Below are 21,770 nucleotides of genomic sequence, written 5' to 3'. Positions count from 1 at the left end.
TGACATGCATCTACCACTTTTTGAGTTTTGGTGTACTGTTAAGAATTTCCAGCATTAACTGAAAAGATTGTTATATATAATCCTTTTTTCCCATTACTTATGTGTGTGGGGCTGGATTTTCTTTATACACTTCACAAACAACATATGGCAGCAGATTGACTAGAGTAACAAATACAACAATCTACCTATCTTCCATTAAGCTAGACCTGCATGAGAGTTACAAAAATATAAAACTCCATTTTTAGCATTAACCTTTTCTGTTTAGAAGAAAATATAGTTATGTTTTATATAGCATTAAAAATATAGCATTGGGGCCGGCCCGGTGGCTCAGGCGGTTAGAGCTCCATGCTCCTAACTCCGAAAGCTGCTGGTTTGATTCCCACATGGGCTAGTGGGCTCTCAACCACAAGGTTGCCAGTTCAACTCCTCGAGTCCCACAAGGGGTGGTGGGCAGCGCCCCCTGCAACTAAGATTGAACACAGCACCTTGAGCTGAGCTGCTGCTGAGCTCCCGGATGGCTCAGTTGGTTGGAGCACGTCCTCTCAACCACAAGGTTGCCAGTTCGACTCCAGCAAGGGATGGTGGGCTGTGCCCCCTGCAACTAGAAATGGCAACTGGACCTGGAGCTGAGCTGCACCCTCCACAACTAAGACTGGAAGGACAACAACTTGACTTGGAAAAAAGGCCTGGAAGTACGCACTGTTCCCCAATAAAGTCCTGTTCCCCTTCCCCAATAAAATCTTAAAAAAATATATATAGCATTAAAAATGCTATTTATGCTAACATGTAATGCATTAATTTTCATTTTAAAATGAATTATTAACTATTATTTTAAAAGGAACAAATGGGTGTTTTCCTACTTGGGATCCAGCATTCAGCACTGGCACAGCAAGTCCCATAATCTTAAACATCCACCTTCATGATTAAAACTGTTCAGGCCACAGGGAAGTGCTTTTTCATGTTTTTTGACTTACCTTTTATGGTAACTCCTCTGAATATTTTGAAAATTTGTGGATTGTGAAACTGCCAAGATTGGCAGACATAACTTTGAAGTAGAGGGGGGATTTAAACAGCAAGTGCTTAGGGATAAGAGAAAAGTCAAATTAATTAGCTTGTCAAATCTTTCCTCGTAGTACTAATACAATGGAGTCTTGCATAATGAAGTGTTATCCTCTAATATTCAGTGTCCATTTCCTCCTTCTCTTCATATTTAGTCCCATGATATTACTTCCACTGCCTTCTATTGATTAACCAATAAAGGGGAAATAAACTCCACCTTTCTCCATAGCTGAGTGGCATGCACAAATAGGGAAGGAAAGAATTGATGATAGCCATGTTTGGAGCCCAGAAACTACAGAGTATAATTATTCTCAAGAATCCTTTGTTTTCATAAAGTTGTGACTTCAGAACATGTTCAGATTTTGTTGCATCAGAGATTGTGTAGACATAGTCTGATTTAAGACAGACGATTCCATAATAACCAGAATAGACAAATTCAGAAAAGCACAATGCCTTAAGAAGGTGTTTTATTTGCTTGTTTTTGTAACGTGGTTACTTTTAATAGACTTGGGTTTTGTATACTTTCTCACCAACTCTAGTGATATTAGTGACTTACTTCTAGTAAGTCAAAATGTTCATTTTTGACTCTTCCAACTTGAATCTTCCTATTTGTATTTTCCAAATTCTACTGGGTAATTGGTAAATACAGGTTTTTTTAAAAAAGGAAATAGTTCTAAGACTGTGGTAGATGTATGTTAAATATATTTATCAATTCTATTAAAAGTAACCAGAAATAATATTACATTTCAATAAAATTCACTTTTCACAAAAACATGTACATTATTATTTGTGTAACACCTATATAATAAAGTGAATAAAACACCGCTGGACATTTTGCTGAGTCTGTAGGATTCCATTTACTTTAAAAAACACTTGTTTTCTTTACTGGAAGTTAAACTTCATATGTCTAATACTTGACAAACAATCATGTAGGTGTATATGTTGACCAAACTCTCGAGATTGACCAGAATTAAAATCCAGGTGGAAACAAATGGCCTAAAGTTACTTTATGTAGTTCCTTTTATGGACCAGGCTTATCATACAAATGAAATCGGATATAGTGTGTAAAAATTTCTCTGCAGGCATTAGCCCTTCCTTGTTTTCCTCTTCTTTGGATTCTGCCTGTATTTATTAGTCAGGTTTCACCAGAGAAACAGAACCAGTAGGGTGTGTTTGTGTGTGTGTGTGTGTGTGTGTGTGTGTGTGTGTGTGTGTGTGTGTGTTTATTTATTTATTTATTATGAGCAACTGACTCATTGAGTATAGAGCCTGAGAAGTCCCACAATCTTTTGTCTGTAAGCTGAAGACCCAGGAAAGCCAGTAGCATAATTCAGTCTGAATCCAAAGATCTGAGAACCAGGGAAGACAATGGTTTGAATCCCAGCTCCAGGGCCAGAGATGAAATTTTTTTTTTTAAATGAAATTTATTGGGGTGACATTGGTTAGTAAAATTACATAGGCTTCAAGTGTACAATTCTATAATACATCATCTGTATGTTGCATTGTGTGTTCACCACCCAGAGTCAGGTCTCCTTCCATCACCATATATTTGACCCCCTTTACTCTCTTCTACTACCACCCTCCCCTCTTATCCTCTGGTAACTATTAAAGTTGTCTGTGTTTATGAGTTTTTGTTTGTCTTGTTCATTTGTTGCTTTCAGTTTTATATTCCACATATGAGTGAAATTACACGGTTCTCGTTTTTTTTCTCTGACTTATGTCACTTAGCATGATAATCTCAATATCCATGTTGTTGCAAATGGCAGTATTTCATCTCTTCTTATGGCTGAGTAATATTCCATTATCTATATGTACCGCATCTTCTTTGTCCAATCAACTATCGAAGGACACTTTGTTTTTTTTCCATATCTTGGCCACTGTGAATAATGCTGCAATGAATATAGGGATATGTATATCTTCAAAGATAAATGTTTTCAGATTTTTTTGGTAGATACCCAGAAGAGGGATTGCTGATGAGATTTTCCAACTCTAGCAGGCAAGCAGGAAGCACACAAAAAAGGGTCGAATTCTTATTTCCTCTGTCTTTTGTTCTATGCAGGTCCTCAAGGAAGTGGATGATTTATGCCCACTCATGTTGGGGAGGTAATCTACCTTACTGGATTCACCGATTCAAATGCTAATCTCATATGGAAATACCTTCATAGACATACCCAGGATTAATGTTCAATTAGGTGTAGCAAGTAAATTAACACATAAAATTAACCATCGCACTATATACTCCTACATACTTCAGTTCAACTTCTCTGATTTTCTTCCCTTGACTTTGACACTTGCTTGTGATGTGTTTTAAACATAATTTTCCCACATGGACATTGTGCCCTCATATATAACATTTGATCATTGCCCTCTGGCTAATAGGCACTCAGTTTTTCCTCCATTTCCTTCTTTCTCCCTTTATTTCTTCCCTCCTTTTCTCCTTCTTTCCATTTCTCTTTTTTTTCCCTTCCATCTTTCTTGCTTCCTTTATTCTTCCTTCTTTATTCTGCTCCTTTTCTACCTACTTTTCTTCCCTCCCAAATAATTATTCATGCACTTAAGGGTTTAGATCTCTAATTGGTACTTAGGACACAATGACTAACAAGACAAACAAGAATTCAGTCTTTAAGAAACCTACATTGAAACACTAAATACATAATTTCAAAATTAACGATTTGGCTCTTATCATGAGTGCTATAAAGAAGCAAAGGATGTGATGAAAGAACATGATAGGACTCTTGAGACGATCTTTATGGGTAGGGGTCTTGGTGCGAGTATAGTATTGTTGAAATCTGAAGAATGCATAGAAGTTAGCCAGGTGAACTCTGATGGGAAATGGTTTTTCAGTCAAAGGGAGTAACATGTGCTAATGTCCTAGGCAGAAAGATCCAGGGAGTGTTTAAGGAACTAAGTGAAATTTTATTGTGGCTGGTGCTTATTAGAGAAGGAAGGGAGGGTGGTGAGAGATGAAGCTCCAAAGGATGGTTGGAGCTACATAATGCAGTGCTTTGTGGGTGATGATAAAGCTCCTAAAGGAAATTAAATGGAGAAGGATTAAGAAGTACTTTGACTGCATGGAACTAAATGACCAGGCCTAACCATTATTGAAGGGAGAAAGAGAAATGAAAGGACAAAACTCACTTAAATGAGGCTTTGAGATAATTTATGATTTGTACTTACTCATTTTATATCCATTAGTGAACATTAGTTTTAAATCTTTCAAATTGAATACAACTGTGGTTTTGTTTATTTTTACTCTTACCTAGAGTATGCTCTGCCTCTATTCTTGACATATGAATCCCTGTCTGTTTTCTGAATTGAATTCAGAAGCCTCCTTTAACTGATACATTTTTGGACTTCACATAAAAGTAAAGGAGGATCAAGAGAATGCATAGTACTGTTTGTAGTTCTCTGTTTATAAGAATGTATAGCAATCAATGTTTGCACCCCATGGAAATATGGTTTCAATTTTGTCCTTGAAATGTGAGAAGAGATGTGTTGCCAGCACATATTTATTCCTGCCAAGCCTCTTCTTATTTCTAGAGTGCACAGACATCTTATGAAGTTTTGCTTTCATTTTTTTTCCAAGTTTAGTTTCATTTTAATGTGATGAACACCTGATAAATGACAGCAGTTGTTACGATGAAGAAAATATTAGCTGGAATGATGTGCCAGCTGAGACAGTGGATAGACATCAACTGCCACCAAACTACTAAGAATATCAACTGCTGTCTGATTTATTGGGATTTATATTTGAACATACTGGCTAACGTTCAGATCTGAACTTCGTATTGATTAGAGTAAAAACAAGGGGCCAGGGTTTGGAGGCTGAGTGTTTAGAACTTGTTGCATTTTGAACTGTGCAGCTTATCACCATATTGAATTACATAGCAGAAAAAAAAAATCATGACCTTACAGGTTCATTATAAACATGGCACATGTTCATTTATTTACCAAATATTTGAAGTGTCGAAATTTACCTATGACCAACTATTTGGACTGTGACTGGCAAAAGGACACAAGTTAAATAGATTGTTTTCAAATCAGTTCTCCTTGTTGGACTTGATGTTCATACTTTTTTTTTTTTTTTTTAATATAGCACTTGTGGAAAAAGAGTAGACAATCCAGCATTACCACAAAGAAAACTAAAATACGAAATATATTATTTTGGTGCATTTACTCTGGGATACAGAAGTTCTATCATGATAAATGGGAAAAGGTCATCAGAGTAGTCCTTGAATATTTTGAGGTTTCTTCTTACCACTATTGTAGTCAATCATTTTTGGATTGAATTGTATTGTATTCAGTACTTTTTCTTTCACATCAACACATTTCATTATTGTTTCAATTTATTCACTACTTTACCCATATATTGGAAATCCAAGAACAAAATTCCTTTACTGCATATTCTCAAGTTCTTAATATCAAATTCTCTGCATGGAAAAGATTTGGAGATTAGAATCTGAGTGGATATGAAGGCTTTGTTAAGCTTATCTAAGACAGTATTTCTTACTATTTCTCTAAGTGTTATGAAATTCACGTTTCTGCACAACTGGGGACTGATATTTAGTTAAGGTTAAAAAAAAATCTCAAATTTAGATTCTACACCTATTACTCAACTGAAGTTGTTTGCATAAAGTTAATCACAGCCTACTTGTAAAATCCATTGAACTTTATGAATTTTTAGTTGCATTTGTCATTGTTGACCACTTTTCTACCCACCATTTACCTTTTTTCTGCCTCTGTTTCCTCATGTATAAAGTGGAGCTGTTGTTAGATTTAAATAAGGTAATATATATAGAAATTTTAAAATAGTGTCTAACATAGTCAGCACATAATGCTTTTTAGCTATTATCATTATTTTATTGTTACTTGCCTTCCTACGGTGTCCTAGCCTGCATTCCCCTGGAAGCAGAGTGTAGAATCAAACCTGTCATGAAGTTTATTGTGAAATGATCCCATCAGAAGATTGAGGGACAGAAGAGTAAAACAAAGACGGAGGAAAAATAAACACAAGGTTCATTATCAGGTTGGCCATCTCTATGGTAATTTACATAATAATGCATTTGAAACTGACTGTATTTGTACATTGGCTCTCATACCCTATTGGTCAGGGTGGCTCCATGGGTATTAATTCCCCTCTACCTTCAGGTTGAGAAACTTAAGTGCATCCCAGTATAGCAAGTTTTCTTCTGTTTTCTACTAGAGGTGTATAATTAGGCCTGTGATACATTGCAAGTTGATTTTGTATGTCAGAAAGTAAGACCAAGATTCCCTCTTTCTTTGTTTTTTATAAATATTCCACTGTTCCAGTATAATTTATTGAAAAGATTATCCTTTCCACATTGTACACCCATAGCAGCTTTGTTAAAAATTAATTAACTATATACACATATGTGGGTTTGTTTCTAGATTCTTTATTCTGTTTCATTGATCTGTATATCTAATCTAACTTTGTTCATATTTGTTCATCATTTTCAAAAGTTTGGCTACATTAGTTCCTTTATATTATCATAATAATTTTAGAATCAGTTTGCCAATTTTTACCAAAAAAATTGTTGGTATTTTGGTTGAGATTATGCTGATTCTATTAGTCAATTTGAGCAGAACTGACATCTTAACAATAGTGAGTCTTCCTATTGGTAGATATATCAATCCATTTATTTCATGCTTCTTTAATTCCCTGTTTCCCTGAAAATAAGACATAGCCAGACAATAAGCTCTAATGCGTCTTTTGAGCAAAAATTAATATAAGACCCAGTATATATTATATTATATTATATTATATTATATTATATTATATTATATTATATTATATTATATTATATTATATTAATTATAATATATGATAGACCCAGTTTTATAGTAAAAGAAGACCGAGTTCTATATTAATTTTTGCTCCAAAAGACGCATTAGAGCTGATTGTCCAGCTAGGTCTTATTTGCAGGGAAACACGGTTGATCTCAGCATTGTTTGGCAATTTTCAGATACAGGCTTTTGCATATTTTGCTAACCTTATCACTAGGTATTTTATGAGTTATGCTACTATTGTAAATGGTGTTTTATAATTTTGAATTTCTAATTGTTTTTGATAGCATATACACATTCAATTGATTTTATATATTCTTATGCTTTTCATATGACTTGTATCCTGCAGCCTTACTAAATTTATTTATTGATTCTCACGATGTTCTTTGTTGATTCCTTATAAATTTCTATGTGCTCGCTCAATGATTTCATATGTGAAGAATCACCTTTCTATTTTATATCTGTATGCCTTTTTTCCTTTTTCTCCTTGCCTTATTTCCCTGATTAGGACTTTCAGTTCAATGTTTAATAGAAGGAGTCAGAGTGGACATCCTTGATTTGTTCCTGATCTGGGGGTAAAGCTTTCTGTTTTTTCACCATTAAGTATTATGTACTTAGTAGTTATCAGATATTTTTAGATGCTCTTTATCTGGTAAAAGAATTTTCCTTTTAGTTCCAGTTTATTGAGAGTTGTATCCCTAATAGTTGTTGAATTTTGTCAAAAATTTAATTGCAACTTATAGGCAATGCCCGATTTTAACATTGGTTTTCTCTTTTATTTTTAATTAAAACATTTACTTAACACATTCATATTATTCAGATATTAAAATATTAAGTACTCCTCTTCTGCATCTTCTCAATTACCACTCTTTCTCCATAAACGCTTATATTAGTTTCTAACATAAGCTTTCCAAATTGCAAGAGAATATCAATATATATTCTACTTTTGCTTCCCTTTTTAAACACATAACTATTTAAAATGGTTCTGGATGTTGCTTTTTTTCACTTAATGGATCTTGGAAAGCTTGCCTTATCAATTCTGCTATGGACAGAATGCTGTGTCCCCTTAAAATTCATATTTGAGTTGAAATCCTAACTCTCAATGTGATAATATTTGGAAGTGGGGACTTCGGGATTTGATTAGGTTTAGATGAGGTCAAGAGGGTGGAGACCCATAATATCCTTATAAAAAGAGGAGATCAGACCTCTCTCTCTCTCTCTCTCTCTCTCTCTCTCTCTCTCTCTCTCTCTGTCTCTGTCTCTGTCTCTGTCTCTCTTTCTCTCTCTCCACCATGTGAAGATACAACGAGAAGGTGACCATCTGTAAGCTAGGAAGAGGGTCCTCACCAAGAACCAAATCTACTAGCGCCTTGATTTTGAACTAACCAGCCTCCAGAACTATGAGAAAGAAATGTCTATTGTTTAAGCCACCCCGTCTATGCCATTTTGTTACAGCAGCCCAAGCTGACTAAGACAGAGTATAGAGAGATTCCTTCTTATTTCTTATTTCTACATAGAATTCTATTGCATGGATATATAATCATTTATAAAACTAGTATGATGGAAATCTAGATTATTTTTAATATTTTGTTGTTACAGGAATGGTGCAGTGGATAACCATGTATATGTGTCAATTCCTATAATTAGTAACCCAGTTCAAAGGGTGCATGCATTTGTAATTTTGATAGTACATATTTGTATTAACTTTTAATCTCATGCCCAGGGAATGAGAAACTCTTGTTCAAATGTGTTATGGGAAAGCTCTGTCCTACTGTTTCCTAGATCCCATTCTTCATTTCTTGTCCTGGCTCCAAGTTATGTGCTCTTTGTCTTTTAGTTTTGACAATGTATTTCAGGCTAGACAAGGTCAGAATGATTACATTGCTTCATCATGATTTTATAGTGACTACAGAGAATTCATAATGCCTTGATTTGCTGTTGTTTAGAGCTCAACATCAAAGTACATTCAATTGAATTTTTGTGACTAAAGCTACTATTGTTCCTAGATTACTACAGAAAATATACATGCAAAATTATCACATAAAAGCATTTTTATTCTCCATTGCTTTGGCTGGAAAATATCTGCTATAAAATTCAGTATCCCTGGAAGCCTTCTTTCTTTATTTGCACTGCACTCTTTCTTTGTGCTATTTCTCTCTGTCCTTAAGAAAAGGGTTATAGAGATTTATTTGGGGTAGAGGAAGGAAGAAAAAGACAAGTTTAGTACTGTGTAATTAGTTTCCCACATTTTGAAAAATGGATGGACACTACCTTACTTCTGTCAAAAACAATCTCATTGGCTGTAGTATCAAAGGATGTTTTATTGAACTGTTTTATGTACCCTGGGTGGAGGCCATACTTACTTTCATTTTCTAATAAAAAGGAATGATGGAAACTTGAACAAATGCAGTTGATTGGGCATTAAATACTACTTGCCTATGTGCAGGGATGACACTGTCTTACTTATTATATTAAAATATAATGCTAGCTTCGTCTAACTTGTGCTTCCTCTTGGAAAAAAAAAAGAAATTGTTATGCTGTAAATAACACCTCAGATAATCAGTAAATCCTAAGAACATAACAGACTTTTATAATACATTACCCTGCTTTCTCTGAAGTTTATGATAATAGGCCCTTTCCGTTCCATTTCTATCTTTTCTATCTTTGGATGCACCTCTGAAGAGAGTTCAAAAGACAGAAGGGGAAATGTATGCCAGTAGAATGGAACTCACTGTACAGAAATTAAATGTGTGACACATTTCTTGAAGGAACAGTATGCAAAGCGTCCTTGAGTGATTTTAACTTGAGCAAATGACAGTGCTGTAGAAAATTAAATAATCAACAATATTTAAAGAAATACTATAGAAATGTAAAGTGACAAAATATCTCAGAGACTATAATAGGTTTATATTCCTCTCAAATAGTTTGATATTGGAGGGAGCAGGAAGACATTTAGGGCTGGAGACTCAGTAGAGCAACAAATTCACTTCTGCTTTTAGTTAAGATGAATATGTTTTATTCCTTTACTATACTTTCTTTAATTAAACATGCTGAATTGGAATCACTCTTATATCCCTTTCATGCTAATATATTGCGTTAGTTTTTGGTTAGCTGACTTGAAAGAAATATTTGTTAAGAACAATGGCTTTGGAACTAGAGCTTTAATTTTAATTTTCTCTTCCCCACTTAACTAATTGTTCGTTTCACATAAGCCCCAATTTCTCAGAGGCACAATTTTCTCCTTGGTGAAACAGACATAAGAATAACTACTTTGTAAGGTCATTGTAGGGATTAAATGAGATGATATATGTTAAATACTCAACATAGTTTCCTGGTGAATAATAAATGTTTAATAAATTGTAGTGAAAATGAAAAGAACAAAAATTATTTTCCATTCCAGTATAGGTACACTAATTGAATATGAGGAAATAGACTAAAGATGATTCCTTTGACTAAACCAATTTACTATATGGCAAAACTTTATATATATATACATATATGTATACACACAAACACATTTATGCATATAAAATAATGGAGAAAAAAATGCTCTTTAGTAGGAAGAAATGAATGTGATTGATCCATTTATGTATGTTTTACAATTACTCATTCTAAGATTTGTATCTGTCTCTACATTAGTACATTCCACAAAGATAAGCAATACTTCTAGTACTGCATTTTCGGAAAAACACATCTGCATGTACTTTAAGAATTCACTGGGGTACTGGGCTCCCCATAGTATAATGCTGTGAGTATAACTTAGGCTGGAAATCTTTCAGGGATAGCATCATAACACGTCCCATGATTTCATGCATTACCCGGCTGGCATTGTTCCCAGTGGGGCAGACACACACACTAACATGGCTATTGAAACAGGTTACGATGAATCATTTGAAAATATTTTAAGACTAAGATCAGTGAGGACAGCCTACTAAACTAATTTTCATTTAAGTGTTTTCTAACATCATTTGATATTAGACTGTATGTTCAGGAACATGCCACCTGCAAATTCGATTTATCAAATCCAAAAAGTTTAACTTTGGAGTAGATGACAGAGAACTAAAAGGAAATGGAGAAAACTAGAAACTTGTAAAGAATGCATGTTAAATGAGAAGACTGAAATTATCCAGAGAATAATTTTTATCATCAGTAAATATACTTTTCACCCTTTCCTCTTGATTCACATAAATTTAATAAAGAGAGTAAAAAAATGTGTGCTGGCCTGCATTTTATTATGTAATAACGTTCGCATGGTACCGCTTTTCTGTTTCTCACTTCATCAGAACTGTTTTTCATTTGGTTGGACCTCCTCAGCTGTGACGGTGTCGGAAAAAAAGCATCTGTAGTTGTGCAATCATCTACTGAAAGCTGTTCTGTTTCCATGTAACTATACGTCTCTTTGAGACCAAATGGGAGATGCTTAATGTTAATAAATAAGCAGTTTCTGCATAAATAAAGACCAGGCCCTGAAATCTACAGACTTGATTAATTATTTTTTTTCTGTGCCAAGCCAAATGGACTCATAAAACAAGTGATAAAGCTGTGAATTGTACACTTAGTTACAAATGCATTCAGAATAAATATGGTTTCTATTTGTAAATACAAATATTATAGTGCTATGGGACTCAACCTTAATCCATTACAAGAGAGAAAATACAAATATATGACCCTTGTGCATAAAACAGATTTGTACCAAAGTACTGCAGCAATGAATATGTTTGTCTTTGTTTTAGATGCCAAAAATGTGGTTCAAAGTCCTGGAAGATATGACCAACTCACCTCTTTTCTGGCCTCTTACTGTTCCCACAAACTTTAAAATTTAATCTGATCAAATAGGGACATTGCATGGTGATTTGCATACAAGTTGCATATATTCACATGCACTTAAGAATATGATCTTTAAAAAAATGGTGGTGTTAATGTTTTTTTAAAAAGAGGATGCTTTATACTTCTATTCAGGTAGAAACTGTCGGGCTATAATAAAGAAGGACCTATGTTAGCTATTGTTTCTATTACTATGAGAATAATTTTTACTACCATTTGAATAATTTACACAAGTATTCTCTTTTGCGTCAATTTTTCTCTTTTCTTACAGTGAGACCATAAAGTCATAATTGACCACATAACAAATGTTTTCTCTAGATCGTATTTTGATGTCACTAATTCACCATTTTACTTTAAGATCAAGTACATGGAGAACTCAAGCTAGGAGGAATCAAAACCCTATTTAAATACAAATAGCTTTGACAGTTGCCTGGGATAGTAAAAGAATTATGAAAAACATATGAAAGGTAATAGATACATGTGTGTTGACAATAGAGTTCAAAGTTTCTTCTGTTCTGAATGTTTTACTTTTAAAAAGAAAATATAAGTTAAAAGGATAAATTATTATATTTGATTTATGGCCTTTTTTCCACTTAACAATGAAAGCTACTTTATAATGATAAGATTCTGGCACGCTATTGTCTTTTTAAAAAAAATAAACTACTGTAAAGTGAATGTCTCGTAAAGAATACTTTTTAATTTTAGCAGTATATTTGGAAAAATTAGCACTTCAAGAATATTCATTTATAAGTAACATAAAATATAATTTTTAAAATTCAACATTGCATTAAGAAACAGGAGGTACCCATTGAGAAGCTCCATGTTTTATGAAGTTCTGATTGACTTCAAGTGGCTCAACTGGCAAAGACCTTGCATCAAACCTTGTATTCAGTACTTACTACATTCAACTATCCCCCTCCAACCTGAATCCAGCATTTATGTCCTATTAACTGTATAAATATAAGCATATAGACCCAGACAAGGGAGGATGGTAGCCAAAACCATTTCACTGGTATAAATTTTTCATGCCTAAACTGAAGATTGAATCTGATTCTCAAATCAAATGTTACCTCTTTGGTGAAGATTTCTTTAATTTCATAATCCCATTTCAATCCAGGCAAATCTAGGTCTTGATCCTTCTGGAATTCTATTATATTTTACATAGACTCCTCTCTCTCTCTCTCTCTCTCTCTCTCAATCTCTCTCTCTCAATGATCACATTTTAATGTATGTCCTGAGTTTGCCTGGTCATCTCCTCTAGCTGATCATAAGACTCCTGTAAGACATGGAAAGTATCTTCTTATTGTATGTACACTTGATAAATAAATCCCAATTAATGTCATGAGTAAGTGAGCAAATTAATTAATTAAAAGTAGTTAAGAGAAAATTTATTTTGAAATCCTATAGCAAAAATAAGTTACTCGTTCTATGGAGTCTTTCTCCACTCCACATGAAAATGTTTCTAGGCTCATAATCTAAAATACATTCAATAGCAAAATGAGGACTATCATTCAGTTCAGCTTGCTATTTACATATGAAATTATATTACTTATGTGATAAATGTTTCTAAATTCTGAGGGAATTAAATGAGTTTCACCTTTATGCTTTCTATGAAAGGTATCTGAAGCCAGAAGCAAATAATAATGGATAAATAATTCAGAGGGGAGATTTCATGAACATAATATATATCAAGCATTTTGGAGACTCTTTAGATGGAGTATTCAAATTGTTGGAAGTTTGACCTCCAAGTACTCCCTTGCCATTTCAAGTCTTTTTTAAATGAGGAGAGTAATAAATTGGTGAAAGCAAATACACATATTTTGAAATATTTGGATATAGGTAATTAATGTTCTATATGTTCTCTTATGGTTTTTTTAATTGAGAAGAGAAATGTACATATTTATCTTCCTATTATATATATTTTGTAATTGAAAACAGTGTTCTCATTAACCATTAATTAGTCTATTTGAATGTGCTACCTCGACCTTTAGTCCCCTAAAGGACCTAAAAGAAACAGGAGCATCAGTCACTCAGGTGTCACAAAATCATGAAATTGAAAATATATACTTACTGTTTTCTATTGCTACTGTCAACTCATTCCCTTGAATATTAAATACTCAGATCTCTTCTTTTATTCTTTGCCAATGCCTTTAGAATGACTGCAGCTGCTTCTAGTATCAGTGGTAACATAGATGTCCTTAAAATTGAGCTTAATTCTGTGTATTTGGGTTTAAAACATTTTCACGTCCAAGATACTAAATAAACTTTGAGAAATAAACAATCAAGAGCCTATCAGGTTTGACTGAAAGTAATAGAAAGAGGTCTTAAACCAGCTTAAGTGAAAATGGAGATTTATAGGAAAGACACGGGGATGGAACACATAAAGGAAACTATCAGCATCTAGGATAGCCTTAGGGATGTCAGAAAATTTCTACCTCTAATCTATGTTTCTTTCTGGGTATGAGGGACAAGGCTGCTGGGAAATTTGAAGTCTTAAAATTTGAGCTTCGTGATCTGAGAGGAAAGAGATTCTTATCATCTCTAGCAGAAAAATCTTAAGGAAGATCTCTGATTGGCTCACCTAGAGGCATATCTCCTCCCTGGACCAATTACTGTGGCCAAAACTAAAGCAAATTAAGAGTAATCCAGTCTGTGTCACATGATGACCCTGTGGTCAATGATATGGGGCTGTCTTTCAAAGAAGGGTGATGGGAATACGAGGTCAACAATGGCAATAGCCACTACAAAGACAAACCAATTCTGTTGATTTCATTCACTTTTCATGTGTTCTGTAACACTATAGAAATTATAGGAAAAGAGATATCAGGTGTCAAATATTTGCAATGGTACTAGTAATTTAAAGGTGGGAATATTTTGTATGTACAGTATTTAAAAGATTAGCTCTGGATAGGGATTATTATGAAAAAGAACACTATTAAGGCCAGATGTTAAAGTGAAAATTTAATTGAAATATTAGAATGTAATGGGTTATGAAATTGTGAAATGAGATGCCAGACCAAGATGAAAACTTCCAAAGCTAATGTTTGTAAATGGGCTTCTTGATTTTAACCTCCTCACCCTAATCTCATTGGGAACATAAATAATAAAGAGAGCAGAGAGGGAGAGGAGACTCATGAAGAGTATTTTTTGAACCAAGTTGTTATTCCCTCTTCATCTCAAGTCAAGTGAGAGGAATTCTAATAGGATTACTCATAAAGGCTGTGCTATGGCCCTGCAGTTAGGGAGTCACAGGGAAACCTAGAGGGCAATGCGTGACTAGCTGCAACAGGAGTAGAATGAACCTTCTCTGTTAGTACAGTTTTGCTGTACTAGATGTGTGGGGTCAAGGATGCCTGTTTCGTACACATCGTATGTGGTTGAGAGGGAGACTTGGATTAGATGCTTTATTAGATACTGTACAAACAAGTTCATGAGAGGGAAAACAAGGCTCAAAAGAAATTTGAGGTGAATCACCAGACTCATTATGGTAGAAAAGAAATAAGCAACCCTGGAAATGGAGTGTGCATTTGTCCTAGTCAAGGCAACTACAGATTAGAGACCACCTCAAATTGAAGGAGGGTAGGGTAGGGCATTCCAAACAAATATTAGAGTTCCCCAGAAGAGAAAGGGTTAACTTTAAACATCTGCCAGCCCTTGAAAGATAGAAAGCAACTTAAGACAATGGCTGTCAAGTAAGAATTTCCCTGCCCCAGCTCATGCTTTGTCCTTCTTCTCATAGTATTATCTCTGAAGGGAAGCATCAAAAACCAGTTAGAAAGATGGAGGTAAAGGAGTGAAGGCCCAAGGGAAAGAGTTAAAAGAGAAAAAGATACAAAATGAGTACCTGTTCCTCCTTTACTGGCTTCTCACTTATAACAGGCCTACACACTCCACCTGGGACTGGGCAGAGCTCTAATTTTGAATGAAGTTGGATTCCTTGACTATTACATAAGAAAGGACATTCCAAGTACCAAATCCAGGCTTTGAAACCCACAGTGATCGTAGTATATTTTATTATCTGAAATTGAGAAGAAGAGTCATGGGGCTATTTGTACTTTATTCCAGAGTCAAAGTGAAGGGCTCATATCACTGAATACATTTTTAAGCAGATATTAGTCCTTTAACTGAATTATCAGTTTCTTACTCTGTACCTAACTAATCAGTTCTTGTGACATTTTGTTGGGTTTAATGCATAGAAATTCTGTGTACTACATTATTTGTGTCTATGTGTATCCTGTATATTTTATATTATTTGTCCTTTAATTCATCTGGTGTCCCAATACAATATCAATTATAGGAACAGTTTTGTTGAACTTAAAAATTATTTGAGTGGTAGATTCCTATAATAAAAACAATAGAGAAAAATCAACCACTAATTAGAACTTGCAAAATGTATTTTTACAGATGAAAATGAAAAACAAAATGCCATTTAAATGTTTTAATTGGTTTCAGTTTTACAACTGCAAACCAGATGGTTTCTTTTCAAGTAGTTTACAATGTCTTTGCTGAATAACTGAATTACCAAACCAGCTGTGATTATTAACATTTACCTAAACAGAAAAACATGTCTGCTATTTGTTTGCTAAGACAGTACCTGCTTTGCAAAAGTTTGGCAAACAAATCATGACTCTACTCTGGATAGTACAGTGTTTTAATAAAATAGAAAGCAAAGATAAATAGAGATGCACGTATCAACTTATATCCTAAAATGAATGCTGACTTAAGGTTTTAACTTATTTACCAGGTGTCAGAACCAAGCAATCTCTTAGGGATTCTTCCAACTTCATGATTTTACAATTGTAAAATTTATTTACATTTTTAATGTGAAGAAATTGCTTTTAGTCTTATTTAAAACCCTCTTAATAATTCTCTTTAACAGCTTGTTAAAATGTTATATCGGGGAAGCAACTGGTCCTTACAGAAATGTGTTTGTGATGTAAGCTGAGGTTTTCTAACTCTAAACTCTTAGTAAATGTAAATTTCTAGATACTAATTGTAACTGCAGTCCAATACAAGTTCAATGCTTTAGAGCCAATTTAGGAAGGAGACATTTATGGGTAAGTAATGGTAAAGAATGCTGTTTCCGTTCTTTTACCAAAAAGATAAAGTATTGGGAAAAATTCTGATTAGAAAATGACATTGTAAACATTCCATGACAGTCATTTTCCAATCAGAATTTTCCTTGGTAATTTACTGTTTTGGTAAAAGGATTGAAACTGCTAATTTTTGTCTCACAAGTCCATTAGCCAGCTAGGCATTCTTTTTGATCTGGGTTTAGCTTGATTGATCTCAGTGGGACTCTCTCAGACATCTACAAGTGTCTTTTGTCAGTTGGAGGCTCCAAGGGAGGCTGGTTGTTGTAGGATGGTCAGCATAGTGATTACTCAGCTCTCCTCCAGGTGTTTCTCACATATCTTCAGCAAGCTGGCCCTGGCATGTTCTCATGGTTCTGGTGAAGGAGCAAGAGCAGTGAGAAAGCAAGTCCCAATGCACAAGAACTTTTCTTGCCTCTGGTTGTGTCATGTTTCATAACATTCCAATGCAAGTCTTGTAGTCAAGCCCAGAGTCAAAGAGTGGGGCAGAATGCCCTGCTTTCGATGGGAGGAGTGGAGAATTGGAACCATCAATGCAATAATCGAACACATGTTCATACAGGTGTACACTACTTTTTAATAGCATTTCTGCGTAAGACGTACTATAATTCACTTATTTATTTCCCTATTTATGAATATTCAGTTGATTCTAGTTCATTTTTGCAATTATAATCAATGCTGCAATAAAAATCTATGTACATATAGCTTTATACACATGTATAAGTATTTTTTAAAATGCAATTCTAAAATTTTAAACATACAAAAATATATTCTCACCACTGAGGTAATATAGCTATTCATATTTTGCCATACTAATGTCAGTCCTTGTGAGTATCTTTTTGGTTGGTTTTAAGAGACAGAAACAGCTGAAACTCCATCACTTATCCTTTCCTCCATTTCTTGAAGCAACCAACCACCGAAATTGGTATGTGTCATTCCTATGTGTGCTACATATGCCTCTTATATATGTAAAACTATACTATTTTACATTTGAACATTTTTATATCAGTGTTACCATACTACATGTAAGTTTCTGCAGCTTCTATTTTTATCCATTATGTTTCTGAGATTTAACCATATTATTGCATGTAGATTTATTTCAATAATTTTAACAGCTATGTAGCATTATTCCACTGCATGAGGTAGCTATTATTGAAAGGTAATTGTATTTTTCCAAAGTTTTATCATTGCAAAAGTGCTCAATGACCATCCTTGCAGATATTTTTTGTGCATGTATGTGAAAGTTTTTCAAGGGCAGAAACCCCAAACCATTTCTGTTGAGTAGAGTATGTGCATCTTGTTTTGACTTTTTATAATTTCTCCAGGAATATATAAATAACTTGTCTTTCCTCACATCTCACAAAAATTTGATATTATCTTACCTAATAGTTTATGCCAATCTGTTGATTCTGAAACTGTCTCTCATTGCTAGTTAAATTTACAGTCCCATGATTTTAAGCATATATTCATATGTTTATTTTCTATTCCAGTTTCTTTTCCTATCCCTTTACTTTCCCATATAAATATTTGGATCTGCTTCTTAGGTCCTGCAAAAATCCTGTGGATTGAAATTGCATTATTTTATGAATTTAATTTTTGGGAAAATTGCCATATTTTTATTACTTATGATTGCTATTCATAAACCTGTTACAGCATTTATTTATTTGACTTTTATATGCTTTTGAATAATGTTTTAATATATTCTCCATAAAAGTTATTGTACCCCATTTATTAAATTTATTCTCAGGAAATTTATAGTTTTTGTTACTATTTTATATGATAGTTTTTTAAAGTACATTTTTCTGTTTGTTATGTAAGTATATTGACCACTATTGATTTTATATACTGAGTTCACATCAAACTTGCTAACCTCTTTTACTCAATGAAATTATCTGCAGATTCTCACAATATTTTCTACAAATTAGTGACAGCTTTCTTTCTTAATTTTCAAATTTTTCTTTCTTCTGCTTCCTATTTTTTATAACTGTCTTTTGCCTTTTTTCCCCCTGGAAACATCTTCCACTGTAATGTTGACGAGAAACAATGGTTGTCTTTATCTCTATCTTACTTCTAAATTACAAGTGATTGCTTATGTTTCAAAATTGAGTTTGTTATCTGCTGAGTTTTGATAGATAACCTTCACCAGGGAGGGAAGTTTCTTTCTATTCCTGGTTTGCTAGTAGTTTTATTAAGTTATAAATGTGTGATGAATTTTATCAAAATTGTTTTACTTCTATTGAAATTTCATATGATTTTTTTCCTTTAATAATTTATTGCCGTGAATTTATATTAGTAGTTATTCCAAAGTAAATAACATTCCTGGATTAACTGTAGTTTCTAATATTGCTGATTTTTTTGTTGTTTTTTTTGCTAAGATTTTGGTTTAGGATTTTCTGTCTAGTTCATAAGTAAGACCCTCCCATACTTTTCTTTCTTTTATTGTCCTTATCTAGGTTTTATGTTAAAATTATACTCTCTTCATAAAAAAAAATTGAGGAACTTTCCCTTTCATCTTGCTATTTTTACATTTCCCCTTGTTTAGATTTTTCTGCAGTTTGGTGCATTTGTTTTACATTAATTTCTTTTTTTCCTGCTTGTACTTTTGAATCTGAGATTTTGTATATTTTGTCAACTCCGGAAAATTCTAAGCCATTTTAAAATGTAATTGCCTTATTCTCTCTATTGCCTTAATGTGGAACCCATTTTAACATATGTTGGACATGCTCATTCTATCCTTAACATTTCTTAACTTCTCCTTAGTAGTTTCCATAATTTTATATCTGTTTCCACATTTCAGATAATTCCCTTAAATCTATTTTCCAGTTCAATAATTCTCTCTGTAGCTTTTATGTATTTAATCATTTTCAGAATACTGATATTTCAATTCACCTTCAAAATTTTGTTTTATTATCGCATACACTTGTGGATATTATGCTGCCATTTATACCTTCTGACTTTGGCTAATTCTGCTTTCTTTCAGATTTCTTTTTTTTTTTTCTTGGTAGAAGTTATATCTTCTATTCCTTTTCATTAAAAAATCCTTTAATATTTTAATATACATACTTAATAAAATATGAAGTTATAGAACATTTGTACTTTCTGTCCCCAAAACAAAAGAACATCCATCATACTATTTTCTTTTCATTCTGATTATCATTCCTCTTATTTCAAATATCATTGTTGTCCAGAATTTAACTTCCACTAAATTCTCCCAAATTGAATATTACTATTTTCTAGAGTCAGTGTTTGTTTAGATTTACCAACTTGTGCATTATTGTTCTCATCCAATTTCTTCTTTTTTGCTTTTTAATTATTTTATTCCTGAGGGACATCTTTTAGACATCATTTCTGTGAAAGCTATTGATGAGAATGTTAATTTTTGAATTGCCTCAAAATGTCTTTCATATTGCCCTCATTTCTGAATGATTGTTTAGTTACAAAATTGTACATTAGCTTTCCATAGTTTTAATTATGTGCTCAGTTTATTTTTCATCTTTTGTGGTTAATCTCTAGATGCATTTACCATATTTCCTTTGTCATGGTATTCCTCAGTTTTTCTAACATGTTTCTAGATCTGCATTTTGTTTTGTTTATCCTGCCTGAGATGCATAATATTCTTTGAAAGTGGAAATTCAGTTCTGGAAAAGTCTAGCCATTATCTTTCAGATATTTTTTCTTTTCCTTCCAGTCTATTATCTCCTCCTGGAACTCTTATTTTTTATTAATACTTAAAAATTTTGCTTTCATATTTTCCATCATTTTGTAATTTCCTCTATTTTCAAGTCACTACTTTTCTATTTTGCTGTTTCTAATGACTTGTTTCATTAATTATTTAATTTCAATAATCTTAAAATTTATTGATATTTTATTTTTGAAAAATGTAGCTGGCTTCATTGTTTTGGTAATTATTTGTTAATTTCTAATTAAAAATTAAACATTTATTTTATATTCTATAGTTAATCATTTCTTTATTTAGTGTTTTTGAAGATTTCCTTAAGGTATTTGATACTTGTCTTATAATTGCTGCTGATTTTTAGTTTCTTTACATGTTCTCTAATTTTTCATTATAAATTTATGTGCAGACAGATGCATAGAGAGACTAGGAGCTTAGATTTTGGAGGACATTTCAAGGATACCATTTTAATCATCTGCTGTGCAGTCAAATGCAAGATATTTTTCCCTTTAAAACACATCTTTATGTTTGGTATATGACTATGAAAACTGAACTAATCATAGAAAGTAATGGTTAATTTTGGGTTAGAAAATAGATAAAATAATAACGAATCATAATAGGAACATTCGATTTGAATAGAAAACTGTCTGTTGTGTTGTATGGTGACAGGTTTATAAGACTCATACAATAATCATTTCTTGTCAAAATAGGAAGGCAGACAAAATATGGAAAATATACTCTGTAGTGATGTATTAGGTATTTTCCCCTTTTCAGATGATGCAATTAATATTTAGAGAGATTAAGCCACTTGCCCAAGGTCTCAAAGCTAATAATTCAGAGACGTGTACTCAGATTTCAGTTTATTTGACTTCAAAATCCATTTTAATCTCTACTTAACCTGACTCCTAGTAAAACTTCCTATGTCAGAAGCTAACAGTTATCACACATTCTTTCATTTTTTAACTGAGCACACAGTAGCCCACATACAAATAGCATTTTCTACCACAATTTGCATCTTGGTGTGGTCATGTACCAGAGTTCTGTTCAAAGGAATAGAAATGATGTGATATGTGCAACTTTTCAGATACTGACCTTAAAGAAAGGAGGCTTGTACTTCACTTCCACTTCTTCCTTTGTTCTTGCTGGAACATATATGTGCTCACAGAATATCAAGTTTAACAATGTGCCCATGTTAAAAAATTAGTTTTCAATAATGCCTAAGACAATTTTCTTATTGCCATGGCTAGTCTCATAATACTAAAAACCCAGTATAGGCCAATTTTAATCACATAAAGCCTTTTACTAGATTGGATAAA

The sequence above is a fragment of the Rhinolophus sinicus genome, chromosome 2, assembly GCF_057876585.1.
Source record: "Rhinolophus sinicus isolate RSI-liver-muscle chromosome 2, RSI-T2T, whole genome shotgun sequence".
Classification (NCBI taxonomy): domain Eukaryota; kingdom Metazoa; phylum Chordata; class Mammalia; order Chiroptera; family Rhinolophidae; genus Rhinolophus; species Rhinolophus sinicus.
This window is presented reverse-complemented; position numbering follows the sequence as displayed.